Source organism: Cornus florida, unplaced genomic scaffold (genome assembly GCF_030987335.1).
Source record: "Cornus florida cultivar Cherokee Brave unplaced genomic scaffold, ASM3098733v1 CherokeeBrave_3.0.0_Hap2_Chr10, whole genome shotgun sequence".
Taxonomy (NCBI): Eukaryota; Viridiplantae; Streptophyta; class Magnoliopsida; order Cornales; family Cornaceae; genus Cornus; species Cornus florida.
This window is the reverse complement of record NW_026775580.1, coordinates 115,528,104-115,544,058: the sequence shown is the minus strand read 5'-3', so window position 1 is coordinate 115,544,058 and position 15,955 is coordinate 115,528,104.

Sequence of the window (15,955 nt, the reverse complement as noted above, 5' to 3'; positions counted from 1 at the left end):
CATGTGTGTGTTGAATTGCCTTTTCTTTATGTTCTCTTATGATCTTCTTTATTATTATTATTTTTTTCTTCTCTATCTTTTCCTTTTACTAAAATAATTCTGAATTCATTTTCAGTTTATTTTTTTCAAATTGTATCCATTCTCAGTATGACTATGTCCATGACTAGATGTACTTTTAATAGCTTGCACCAACTGTGGCGGTGATAAAGTTACTATTGCTTCTTGAATCCTTTTCTGCCAAATCTTTCTGTAGTTGCTTCCCTTTGCCTCTCTTTTTGGTCTCTGTTAAATTGCTAAGGAATCTGAAGTTTTAAATCCTAAATTTTATATAGTTTAGGGCTTTAGAGAACTAAAAGCTTCTTTCAACTAGACCAAATTGAAATATTCTGCTTATTTGCGTTGAATTATAAGCAACCCCCCCGGGCTGCACGTCCACACAATCTGTTCTGCCAGCAACCACATTGAGAACATAGAAAAGTAATCGCGTCAGTAACTCACTATTAGTTATTATCTTTTATAATGATGGTTGAAATTGCAGAAGTTGATGGAAGGATTAGAAGTTCGTATGTTTGCCACTCTGAAATATTTCATAATTTATATACCACGGCCTTAACTGATTTGTATTCTTGAAATCGGGCGCAGCTCAACTCTATTAGAGCAGTTGAAATGCCTCCCCTTCTTCTTTTCATTATGAGTATTAATCTTCTCATTGCCTATATGACAAGGCATTGTTCTCTTTACTGCATTAGAAATGTAGGCATTGGTGTATTGGTAATATGTAAACATCATTGAAGATAGGATTCTGAGTTCTGTGATATTCTTGTATCAATACGGTTTCTTTTCTGACCTTGTAGGAGACACATGTCATAGGTTGGAAATATGCACATGTTTTTAAATTTAGCTCAGTAAACAAGATTACTTCAAATTGATTAAATGATATATGGTCTAAGGATGATATGCAGAGATGGCTTCTTTGTTTAACTTGGGCTGCAACTCAAGGTATGCAATTTCTGCTTTCTACATTACCTTTTCTTATCACAGTAGTTACTTGATGTGTTTTAACTTTTAACTTGTGAACTAGCTTCTTTGTTTTGCTTCTTGTATTAGAATCTTGCTGGGTAAATTCAGGAATCACAGTCCATTAAAATGATGGATAGCCTCCAGTTTGTTTCGCTCAGATGCTATTAAACTAGGAAGCACGGACACACCTAAAAGGGCAAAGAATCCGTGTCCATGTAACGCCAAAAAACGTGTGAATTTTTTCTATTTTTTTGAATATTTGGACATGCCATGATTTTTTTTTTTTTTTTTTGGATAAGCAAGGCACTTGGGGATGTTAAGAAAGTTTTAGTAAGAAGGCTAGGCTGAAGTATGACTATGAGGAGTTATTTAATAGTTTTCAATAATATGATGTTCATTATATAATTACTTAAAAGTTGTTGTTTTATAAAATAATTTTATATTAAACAATCAGATATTTATGCTTATATTTAGTTCAAAGGTTCAAACCCTTGCATATTTATGTTTCTTTGTTTTCTCCTCTTTCTTAACCCTCTTTCTATTTCTCTCTTTTCCCCGGCAAAGCGCAATTTTTTTTTTATTTTTTTTATTTTTCCCATTAGCAGGTTGATAAAAAAATAACATTACTCTTAATTTCTTAAAGTACTAAATCATGCATATAAATATATATTTATTATTCGCCCTGTCACTGCTGTGCCAGTGTCCGTGTCCTAATTTTTTAGGATTTGCCGTGTCCTAATTTTTTAGGATTTGCCGTGTCCATCATGTCGTATCCGTGTCTGTGCTTCTTAGCTATTAAGAGTACTATTCTATTTTGTGTAGATTTGTTTTTAAATCCCATTTCAAATGTAATTATGAGGCTATAAGTTCCGTTCGCAGCTCGACCCATTGATGCTTATTGTTCTCCTTCTATATAAGGGGTTTTTTTTTTTTTTTTTGTTATCAGATTTGATAAGCAGACAAGATTCCAAACTTAAATTGTAAGTGGCCTGTTTTCATCATAGTTTCTGCATGTCTGTATATGCATTGAGAATTTCTTTTACTTCTAGGTTAACTGTAAAGGTTGAGACCATCATCCAAGCTCTCCGAGTCAATCTGTGTCACATAAGATAGCCAATATTTTGCACCGCAAACAATTATTGCCAAAAGTTATGACCTGCATTTACATCATTTATAATCAATGTCATTCTAATATGGTTAGGTTGAACCATGTTCAAACTCTATTGAGATGCAGGACATGTATTAGTGGCTTAGTGCTTCAGAACAGCCGCTGGTTTTTAATTTGGTTAGGTCGAACTGTATTCGAACTGTATTGAGGAGATGCATTGGTGCTTTATAAAAGTCACGGAGCGGAGATTAAAAAAAGGAGCCATAAATCATATCAGTGAAGCCAGACAATAGTGCTAGGAAAATAAGTGAGATGAGAACCAGGTCATCAAGTTTTTTCCCCTCATGGCCACTTCTACATTAGGGAGAACGAGCAGCATCTTATTATTTTTTTGAGAACTTTCTGGATCTGATAAGCACTCAGAAATGGTCTATGAAAGCTTAGAAAGTTTATTTTGTTGCAACAGGAAGAGTGGGGGAGACCTTTGACCTGGACCAGGTAAGAGTTGGGGTTGCTTTGCTTTAGGACTTCAAGAGTTGGGGTTGTTTTGCTCTAGGAAAGCTAAAATACCCATAGCTGGATTTTGAAATGGATCAGGTAAAGCATCTATTTACAGCATGGACAGGATCTGCATTATTTATTAGACCAGTTCATAATACATCATGGATAAATTTGAACCTAAAATGGGATTTCTTAGGAGTGAGAAATGGGGAGCATGATTGTTTAATCTGATTTTTATTTGTGTTTTGGGGGTTGGGGGTGTAGCGTGGAGGTGTTGAACATCAAAAGTTTTCATTCACTCGTTAACATATGTTCAAAATTGCAGGTACATGGTTTTTGTTTGGTATGATCCCCGGTCTGCGTCTTTGCACTAGGACTGACTTCTCAGAAGGAGGACGACGACGACGGAGAAGATCTGTTGACGAAGAAAAAATAGTGTTGTGGGGGCATGGTTGGTTTTGGGTGATGTTAATTAAAAATTGGTAATATGAAGGTAGTTACAGTTATACTGATTTGGTGGTGTGTCTCGCTTCTAGTGTTGTGGAAATGCTTAACAGTTCTTGAGACGTAGATTTTTATGGAATATTAATATATATGATATTTGAAGAAAATTGTTGTGAAGTAGTGACATTTGTATTCATCTTTTTGCAACTCTCTTCTGTGACTTTTCTTCTTGGCTGCAGCTAATTTTTGGTGGTTCCATGCCAAAACCAAATCCAGATTTAGCATATTTATGGAAGACTTGTATATAAAAAAGTGCAGTCCAGTTCAGGCAAATGCACTTTCCTGTAGTGTTCTCCAATGCCTTCTATAACACGAAATTCTAGAGTACCATATACTCCATACATGACAAGTACCCAATCATCAGCACCAATCCAAGTTACAACAAAGTTGATCATGATGGGCATGTCAACCAAAAAAATATCGAACTATAAATATCCTCGCTTGTCAGATAGGAATATATTTACATTGCAAACAAGCTATGAAACTGGTATGATCACGGCATTGTATCCTTGTTCATGTATCTTTAGGAGTTACAGGGTTAGACGGAAGAGGACTTGAATTTAGGAATATTTGTGGCCCCACCTGTTGAAACCCATATTAGTTTTGAACTTGAACTTTCACTTTCACATCCCTTTAATATTATCTTCATCTTAAAGTAATAATCCGAGAGGATAATCTTGAAATTATATTTATTAAATAATAAGAAATTATTAATTTATCTTTAAGAGTATTTATTTATTCTTTATAAATTGATCATGGTCCAATGTATAGCCAATAATTCTTAACCATAGAGTGCATGAGACTTTCATCTCACACACGGCTCCTAAGTGATAAAAGAAAGAAGAATGAAAATTTTGAATAAAAGAAATGAAAGGATAATAAATACTCGTAATTGGTTTAAAAAAAAAATAAGAGGAAAATAAAATAACTATGGAGAAGAAGGATGTCCTTTACTAGCTCGTTGAACAAGTTTGATTATTATTGCTGCTTGTTAAACTATTATTTGGTAACCAGTAGGAAACAATGAAAAATGACTAGAAGAGTAAAAATGATTTCTTAGTTTTATCCATGTTTTTAAATAACAAAATAAAATTTGCTTTTCTCATTCCAGCCCTGTAATATACCATACATTTCTATTATTTCCTCTCAACTATATTTTTCCAAATAAATGCAATAACCTCATTTAATTTTTTATTTTATAAGGTAAGAAGTATTAGAAGTTAGATTAGTAAATCGGAATATAGCACTCCAAAATTCACGGGAGGAATTAACCCACTCTACTATCGAGTCATCTGGATCTCATTTAATTTGTCTCTCTAATCCATATATATATATTTTTTCTTATATTATTATTTAATTATTTTTTTATGGGATTGTTACATATAAGTGGTGCTAATTATTCATATTTACCATTTAATGGAGTCAAAGTCCCATAGTTTCAAAAAAATGAAGTTGACCAAAATGCTGACTTGGACATGAAAAAATACTATTTACCCTCACTGAGGTACAATTTTTATTCACATAAGTACCACTTTTTGTGCATTGATGTACCACTTTTTGTGCATCAGGTACCACCTTTATTTTGGGCATGAAAGTACCACTTTTATTCGGTTAATTTACATAAACCTCCTCTATGGTTTGTCATAATTACACGAACCTCCCATCTGGTTTGAAAATTTACTTGGACCTCTACTACTAATGAAAATATTTTACACGGACTTTTCTTATGTGTGACGGACAGTTAAACACACTAACGGACCTGTCAAAATTACTAAAATATCCTCACGTTGTTATCCAAAATTACTAAAGTACCCATAAGTATTAAACTCAGAAAGAGAAGATTCACCAATAACACCCTCCCTCCACCCCCACCCCCTCCGCCGCCGCCGCCGCCGCCACCATCATTGTTATCAACCAATCTTCAATCCCACGATTTGGAAATGAAGGTCTTCTTGCCCTTGTTCAACATCTTATACATCACTACACAAGGTTTGTCTCAAACGTATTAGTCTGTCTATATCTCTGATCATCTATCTACACACATACACCTAATTAATGGTGGGATTGTTAATTTGCACTTGCAGCAGCGATGGATGAGCAACGAATATGGGCATAACCCAAATTGATTCTACGCCATTGATCTTCACTAAAAGTTTGATTTTGGTAATTAATCTTTTTTCTTCTGAATGTATAATTCTTCTATTCTAAACCAAATCTAAGAGTCAACCAATTGCTGATATGATTGGTTTTGGTAATTAATCTTTTTTCTTCCTAATGTATAATTCTTCCATTCTAAACCAAATCTAAGAGTCAACCAATTGCTGATATGAAATACTAAAAAAATTGTGATTCAGAAAAACAGCCAAGAGGAGAATTCAACCTATAGTAGTGATCAAAGGATTGTATTCTTCTGATGATCCGAAACCAGAAAGCAGAGGGTTGACCATTGATCATGATGTCAAAATTCAAGAGTTATCTTCACTTATCTCTTCCCAGACTATTGATTCCCTCATTGAACTTGAAAAAAAAAAAAAAAAAAAGTGAAAGAGTATACAGAAGATATGCCGGTGGTGTCAGAGGTCATTGTAGTTACGAGTGATGAAAAGGCAATAGAACACCCACCAGATTAAAGTTGAAGAACACCCACCAGCGCAATTAAGTGAAGAAGAAGAGGAATATAATGATGAGGATGAGAGGGAAGAGGAAGAACATTCTGTCCTTGACTGACATTGACACTAACAGAAGGGAAGAATGAGTAGGATATTTTCATTGTTAGGGGAGGTCCGAGTAAATTCCCAAACCAGATGGGAGATCCGTATAATTATGGCAAACCATAGTGGAGGTTTGTGTAAATTATCCCTTTTTCACATAGGTACCACTTTTTGTGCATTATGTACCACTTTTAACTACATAGGTACCACTTTTTGTGTATGCAGGTACCACTTTTTTGTGCAACACAAAAAAGTGGTACCTGCATACACAAAAAGTGGTACCTATGTAGTTAAAAGTGGTACCTCAGTGAGGGTAAAATAGTATTTTTTCATGTGAAACTATGAGACTTTGACTCCATCAAATAGTAAATATGGGTCATTAACACCATTTATATGTAATAATCTTATTATTATTATTATTTATTATATATTATTTTTTTGTTAGTATATTTTTTTTGGGTTAACCTACAAAGTTAAGAGCATCTCGTATGTTAAAATATTTTTTTGTGTAAAATATATACTACCACCTATGATGTGTAAATTTTTTCCATCTGCAGCAATCTGTTAACTTACATTGCCACATCACCAATGTGTAAAAGGGTTGTGTATTACTTTTTACATGGCCAAATCAACATATTTCCTTTTTCATCCCTCTTTCTCATTCCATTAAAGAATCAATCATATATTAAGTAAGTTTGTAAAAATTATGTGGGTCCGGCATGTGTATGTGGATTCTAACATGACACATAGTTGATTGTTATTAGGAGATATATTTTTACATAAAATGTATAAAATTAAATAATTCAAAATTTTTGTGTAAATCCATCATGACACATTAGATTTACACAAAAAAAAATATACGCAACGATTAGAGATATTCTGAAAACTTAAAACTTAAAAAGTTAAAACGGTAAAGCCAAACAAACAACTAGAAAAGAAAGGAAAGAGAAAAATTTTAAACTTTTTTAAAGTTTGGATAGATAGAAAGAGAATCGTAATGGAAAATTTAGTTTCCCGCGTGGAGTATTTTTCCCCAAAAATTTTCCCTCTAAAAGCACGTGAAAATAAAGAATTGCCTATTTATTTACAGTTCCTATTTTACCCAGGAGTTTAATCGTTACAAAGTTCTCTTCAAAGGTAAGTTCTTTCTCAACGTTTCTCTGCAACGCAAATTATACAGATAAATTTTTATTTTTTTTATTTTAATTATCTGTTCTATATTTATTTGCAGTTCCTATTTTACCCAGTATTTAATCCTTGTAAAGTTCTCTTCAAAGGTAAGTTCTCTCTCAACGTTTCTCTGGCAACGCAAATTATTCAGATAGAATTTTTTATTTTATTTTTATTTTTTTAATTATCTGTTCTATATTGTAATTCTAGCCACTCATAATCCCAAATCATACTAAAATCAGAATTTTTTATAATTAGGGATGTTATTTTAACGATTTCTTTAGTTCCAAATATATACCCAGTATCCAATATATATATATAGATACTGGGTATATATACCCAGAATCCAAATCATACTAAAATCAGAATTTTTTATAATTAGGAATGCTATTTTAACGATTTCTTTCATTCCAAATATATACCCAGTATCCAATATCTATGTGTGTGTGTGTGTGTGTGTGTGATGCCTTCGTAGATCACACACACACACACACACACACACACATATATATACCAAGTTGTCACGCCCTGGATTTCTAAACACAGTCTCATGCCATGAATATAATAGAAATTTTTTTAAAAAAATAAATTAAATTTTTTTTTTATTTTTTTATATTCTTTACTTATTTACTTCATCACGCTGTGAAAAACTAAGCCTTGTATATATTAGTATGGTGTGTAATCTGGTTAGGCTTACATGAATAACTAAATTCAAATTTCCACAGCATTTAAAACACAATTCTAGAGATCTAACAAAATGATTTAATTCTCTGTAGTGGTGCATTTCTAACTATCCCAACAAGAAGATGGTATTCATAAGGTCATCATTAACATTGACTAAGTAGGCTGGTAACATTTTTTTCCTACTGTCATATATTTACAATGTCATTTATTTACAATATTCATATTCTCCTACATATAGAAATAATGATCGCTTGTACCATATCAGTTTCCTTATCCAAATATAATATATATTTTTTCATTATTTTGCAAACTAGCATCTATGTACCTAGAAGTAATCATTTGTCATACTCTCTAATTTCGGAACACGGGTTGATCAAATCCGCACACAAAATTAAGGGATATCAAAACTATTAAAGTATTGCAAACAAACATAGAGTACAAAATGAAATAAAAGAATAAATAATACGCCGAAGAAAAACTAATGAACAAAAATTTCCATTAATAACTCTCCAATGGTTATAACTTGGGAATCCCGTAACTCAAGGACCCCTTAACCAAAATCGACTATCCAGAAATTCATCAATACATACTGAAGTAATAATATCCTATTTTGAAATAAAATAGAAAGAATGGATAAGTCCTCCAGCCGCGGATCCTTAACCTTGAGACTTGAATTTCTAAAAACCTGAAAAACAAATCGCGAATTAAACCCTACGAGCAAGTTTTTTCTAACAGTCCTCTGAAAACCAATAAAAAGATCATCTCTGACCAAAGTCAATCCTAATAAAGTCTTTACCTTTAATGTACATAATTATATACAATATTACAATCACAACTATTACCAGGTTCATTAATTCCAAAACCATTACCAATGATTAATTAATAATCATACCTGGTCCGATTCACAATTTCTTTTAAAGAAACTCCCATAACCTTAACTCCATCCTAGACAGCAATTTAATAATTTAAACCATAAAATATAATTAAAAGAACATTATATTTAATTTCAAAACCAATAATGATTTTAAGTATTTAAATTACATAGCCAATATCTAGACTTTGACAAGCCATCCATGTCACTACCAATATTATTTTATTAATATGTATAAAATAATACACTAATATGTAAGTACTAGACTATTCTACTTTAAGAATATCTAATCCTAATCCAATTTACACAAACAATAACCATAGATGATATATTTTAATCATCTAACACACAATAATATAATTACACTTTGGCAAATCAGTCATGCCATTATAAATATATTTATTTATATATCGGCAATTCAACCATGCCTCCTTAAGTATGTTTATTTATACATTGACAATTCAACCATACCTCCATAAGTATATTTATTTATACTTTTAATTAGCAACTCATCCATACTTCTCATGTATGTATTCTATTCATACAAATAGTTAGGTAATATATTTAATCCTTTAGCAATTCATCCATGCCTATACTTTAACCATGAATCAACTTTAAACTTAACAATACACTAAATCATACATAGTCATCTCATGCATATTATACGCATAACATTAATTTAATAATCAACCTATCAAAATATACCAAATAAGAATGATAATATTAATCATCTTAAATGATATATATATATATATATACATACACATACATCATACAATCTATATATGTATATTACCTTCCATAATAATTCTTAATTATTTAAAACATATATATATATATATATATATATATACTTCCCTCCAAACTAATCACATATTAGTTAATTCATATATATACATATATAAAATAAAAATATATATATATGTACACTTCCTTCCATAACTAATATACTAATTAATTATAATTACGCTAATTAAATGCAACTAATTATCGTAGTAGCATCCTATAACCCTCAAACATCTAAAGCACATCCTCTAATAATTAATTTCAATATTTATAAACTTGAAATCAACTCTGGGACACTACCAGACTCCACAGTAACTTTCCGGAACCCCAAACACGTCCACACGCGCCCCCACGTGTCGCCAAATATTCCTACACTTGCTGCACGCGCAACCATAAATAGCCACGTGGCTTCACGCGCACTGACCACGCGCCTGATTATTCCTCTAGCTGACGTGACATCTTCTAACTGGCTGTCATTTTGTGTTCTGGTGCACTCACCCACAGTGGATCAATTTCTGTTGACCAGACCCTATCCACGGTCTAGATGCATCCGCGCATCCGATCTCCATGCGTCGCGATGCACTGGATTATTGTGCACTCATCCACTTCACCCAACGACTCAGATCATCATCCGTACCCTCACTCCATGCACTGCACCACACTGAATCTTCTCTTAATTATCAGGACCATCCTAAGGTCCTGATTTTAAGCACACTATAGCGCTGTATGCCGCACCGTACAGTAGCGCACCTCTTATTGAAGGCACCGAATTCCCCAGTGTTTATATATATATATATATAAAGTAAATTTCCACACAATTAAATATAAAAATCAATCTAATTAATTCCAGAAAAATATAAAAAATACCATAAAATTTCAGAAAAATACCAAAAAATATAGAAACCCTAATTAATCCTCTTGGGTCACAAATTCACCTATACCTTGATTTTTAAAAATATATACAACACCTACTGTAACGACCCACTCCACCACATGGTATGATATTGTCTGCTTTGAGCCTGACCCCGCACGGTTTTGCTCTTGGACTTTACTTCAAAAGGCCTCATACCAATTGGAGATGACACACTTACATATAAACATTTCACCTTTCCTCTACCCAGGCGATGTGGGACTGTGCACCCGCAACTCGCCAGTATAGTAGCTTGCCAATATCTCTTGTACTCGCCCATAAGATCATCACAATCCATCCCCCTTGGAGGCCCAACGTCCCCGTTGGCACACTTCCGGCTGGGTCAAACTCTAATACCATTTGTAACGACCCACTCCACCACATGGTATAATATTGTCTACTTTGGGTCTGAGCCTGCACGATTTTACTCTTGGGCTTTACCCCAAAAGGCCTTATACCAATTGGAGATGACACACTTACATATAAGTACTTCACCTTTCCTCTACCCAGGCGATGTTGGACTGTGCACCCGTAACTCGCCAGTGTGGTAGCCTGCCAGCGTCTCTTGCACCTGCCCACAGGATCATTACAATTTTTGTAACGACCCACTCCACCACATGGTATGATATTGTCCGCTTTGGGCCTGAGTCTGCACGATTTTGCTCTCGGGCTTTACCCCAAAAGGCCTCATACCAATTGGAGATGACACACTTACATATAAGCACTTCACATTTCTTCTACTCAGGCAATGTAGGACTGTGCACCAGTAACTCGCCACCAGTGTGGTAGCCTGTCAGTGTTTCTCGCACCAGCCCACGGCACACCCGCCCACAGGGTCATCATAATCCACCTCCCTTGGAGGCCCGACATCCCCGTCGACACACTTCCGGCTGGGTCAGGCTCTGATACCATTTGTAACGACCCACTCCACCACATGGTATGATATTGTCCGCTTTGGGTCAGAGCCCGTACGGTTTTACTCTTGGGCTTTACCCCAAAAGGCCTCATACCAATTGGAGATGACACACTTACATATAAGCACTTCACCTTTCCTCTACCCAGGTAATGTGGGACTGTGCACCCGTAGCTCGCCAGTGTGGTAGCCTGCCAGTGTCTCTTGCACCCGCCCATAGTACACCCGCCCACAGGGTCATCACAATCCACCCCCCTTGGAGGCCCAACGTCCCCGTTAGCACACTTCCGGCTGGGTCAGGCTCTCTGATACCATTTGTAACGACCCACTTCACCACATGGTATGATATTGTCCGCTTTGGGCCTGAGCCCGCACGGTTTTGCTCTTGGGCTTTACCCCAAAAGGCCTCATACCAATTGGAGATGACACATTTACATATAAGCACTTCACTTTTCCTCTACTCAGGCGATGTGGGACTGTGCACCCGTAGCTCGCCACCAGTGTGGTAGCCTGTCACTGTCTCTCGCACTCGCCCACAGGATCATCACAATCCACCCCCCTTGGAGGCCCGACGTCCCTGTCGACACATTTCCGGCTGGGTCACGCTCTGATACCATTTGTAACGACCTACTTCCACCACATGGTATGATATTGTCCGCTTTGGGCCTGAGCCTGCACGGTTTTGCTCTTGGGCTTTACCCCAAAAGACCTCATACCAATTGGAGTGACACACCTACATATAAACACTTCACATTTTCTTTACCCAGATGATGTGGGATTGTGCACTTGTAGCTCGCCACTGTGGTAGCTTAACAGTATCTCTCGCACTTGCCTATAGGGGCTCAAAGCGGACAATATCATACCATGTGGTGGAGTGAGTCGTTACACCTATGTACACCATTAAAATCCAATAAATTCACAAATCAAATATAATAATTTATGTTTTTAATTATTCTGATCTAACTATGATTTAATCAGTAAATTTAATTTAAAATTCTGATACTCAAGGTGATAAATTTATGGGTCCTAAGAGGAGTATTAGAAAATAACTTGCCTGAAAGTTTCTAAACGAAACCAACGCTTCAATCTTTGATTGTTTTTTCAAATTCTGATATCCTCTTTCTCAGATCCGACTTTCTTCTTGTCAGCTTTCCCTTCTTCTTCTCTCTCTATCTCTCTTATTTTTCTAACGTGTAAAAATTTTAACAATAAAACCTTATGTGTATATTTATACACATTAATTACCCTAATCCTATTCCTACTAGGATTACCAAATAAAAATAATAATAATTATCTTTTAAATAATATAATATATATAAACATATATTATATTACCTATATATATATATATCTTGTAATACCCCGAAATTTTAAAGAATGTATTTAAATTAATTTTGTGTTAGGTTAATTAATTTTATTTATTTGTGCATACTACATTATTATATTAGGTTCATTTAATTGTGCATGTAAATTAATTGTGTATGTTAAAATAGTAAATTTGTTCATGTAAATATGCATGTATTATTATTAATAATTTTAAGTATTATATTTGTGTTATATAGTATTATGATGATATAATGTATTATTCTGTAATAATAATAATTATATTAGTTTAATAATAATAATAATAATAATAATAATATTAATAATAATAATATAATAATAATTATAAAAGTTTTATTAATAATAATATTAGTAATAATAATATTAGTATTAAATCAAGGTAATGATGAAAAATTAAATACTAGGATAGAATTTCATTTACTATGGTAGAATGGTGAATCAAATATCTTGATTAAAGATAGCATTGTCTTAAAGCCATATAGGTAGGAGTATGAGAAATGGGTGAGAAGTTATTATAAATAAGATATTTGTAATATTTATATTATATATTTTGTATATAAATTAACTAGCTTGCCTTAGAAGAAAAAAAAGGGAGTTAGAAGCAAAGTATAAATTCTAGAGAGCTATTTTATAAGAGTGAACGGAAAAGAGAAAGAGAAAGAAGCTTGGACCGGTGTAGGCAATTTTACCCGACTACGCGCAGACCGGCGGATTTATTTTAAATCCAAAAAGGCAAGTTATTATCTACTTTTCCCCTTTGAATTAATAAATTAATTGTTTAGCTTATTTTTATGCATAGAGCCAAGGTTAGGAGGTTAATAAATTATTAATTTTATTTTATTAAATTAATGGAATTTTAATTATATAGGATGGTATATATTTATTTAATGTCCTATGAAATTAATAATGGCTAAAAATAATTAAATAAGACTTTAGGGATTTTTCTAGAATTTTCTAGATTTTTCCGGGTATTTTCTGCAATTTCCGGCGACCTTCCGGCGAGTTTTCCGGTCGCCGGCAGTGGGGGAGACGACCGGTGCGACGCGGCGCACCATAGGAGGGTGTACGCGCGCATCCTGGCCATTAATGGAGTCTGATTGATCCGGTGCATCGCGGTTCATGATACCGCGGTACACCCGGATCAGGGAACGTTGGATGGAGGAGATGCAGGTGGATTGATCCGGTGTGGCGCGCATGCAGGAAAGCTGATGCAGCCAACCAACCGGAGGACGCCGCGTCAGCAAGGCACCCTTAGTGCGCGCGTGGCAGCGCGTGCGCGCGCGTGGGACTCTCCAGACGCGCGTGGGAGCGTGTGCGGGCGCGTGGCTGATGCCAGACGCGCGTGGAGGCGCGTGGGAGAGTGGGGAAAGCTTGGCTGCGCGTGGGGAGGCTCTGGGAGGCGCGTGAGGGCGCGTGTGGGGTCCCTACAGCTGCTGGAAATTACCAGAATACCCCTAGGGCCTGTTTTGTAAATTCCAGAACCTTAAACTTGGATTTTTAGGTACTGTGTTGGTAATTACGGGTTTAACGGGCCACGAAATTATTATTTTAACACCCGTTACTTATTCTTATGGCCGATTAATCTTTTCTAAGCATTTATTGGCTCGTTCGCAGTACGGATACTAATGTGATTTATTTAACGACATTGTTAAATATAAATAGTGTTATTATCGTATTTAATTGTATCAAACATTACTGTTAAATTAAATAAGGCCATGGTTTTAGTCAGATAAATTATCCATGATATCTTATAGGATGTTTATACTGTTAATTGATAAACCATGATTATTATGCTGTGTGCATTTCAGGAAATAAATGGACTGTTTAATTATGTCGCATTTATATTATATGGATGTGTTGCCATATAGAACCATATGAGCTGGCTAATAAGTTTAGACTCATTTATACCTTATGCATTCGTTGCGATAGACAGATGTGTGGCTGTCGGGGTATGTGGTTTAATATTATTGGCATGTGTTGCCTAATTGACATACTCGGTATATTTATTAATATTATTGGCATGTGTTGCCTAATTGACATACTCGGTATATTTCTTAATATTGTTGGCATGTGTTGCCTAATTTATATGCTCAGTATATTCATCAGTACTTTGCGAGGTGTTATCACTGTGTAGTTCGTTATAGTCTGTGTTGTCAGTACCGTGCACCATGTATAATAGCTGATTTCCCGGGTAGGGAAAGGCGACACTTAACCACCTAGTGTGAGTCTAAGTGATCACCGTCTATTCTGGTTGAGGTCATGTTATACATCGGATAGTTCCCATAGGATGTATACAGATATAGTACTCATCCGATTCATAATGATTAATTTATTTGATTCTCTGATTTGGGTCATAGTAGAGAGGACTTGCTCATGGGGTTGACCCACCATTGTTGTTATTTCAGGATACGGTCAGTATCCGTTTCAAGGCTGAGGTTAGCAGTGTGGGACCATCATCCGAACTCATCTACTCTTACGATCCAGTGCAGGGTAGAAGTTTTATGTAATACTTCAGTTTCAGTTTTTAATTACTTTTGACGTTGAACTCTCAGGGTTATATTTAGGGATCCCTGACGTAGGATTTCCAAGTTGTAATGAAGTACTGTATGAAATAAAGGATGGATGGATGTTGTATTATTTAATGTTTCTTTCCTGTCTAAATTCTTTTAAATCCATCATTTTGTATTCCATGCTTGTATATTGCCAATTGTTTTTGATATCCCTCGTTTTTCGTGTATAAGCCTGATCAACTTATGCGTGGAAAATGTGGGGGTGTTACATATCTTCCATTATTAACTATCGGTTAATTAAATCATATATCATATATATATCCATAAATATATATCTATATATATATATATATATATATATATCCATCTATAACACTAATTAATTAATTATATTTATATATAATTAAATATATAGTTATAATTATACAAAAATGATTATTTAAACAACCACAAAACCATGGGTTTTATTTAATTAACCCAATAAAGTTTCATTCAAGCCCAAGACCATATCCTTTGGTCCAATTTCCCTTAAGCCCAGTCTAATTAATTTAAATAAATAAAATAATTAAATAAACACTTAAATTAAAATAACTAATCACATGAAGCATATAAATAAATAAGAATGTACAACTAAGCCACATCATACCAACAAAATCAACACACCAACAATTCAATCAATTATCATACATAATCATGAAATATAACTTAATTAAAATAAGACAATTAATCTAGCACTCAATTATATAAAACAAATCATTTAAAAATAACAATAAAAGCAATTAAATCCAAATAAATCATTTAAAAATAAAATAAAAGTAATTAATTTCATATAATAAATCTTTTAAAATATCGGGGTATTACATCATTTTTCCCATTCAAAGGAATATATATATATATATATACCTCTCTCTTTATATAAATGA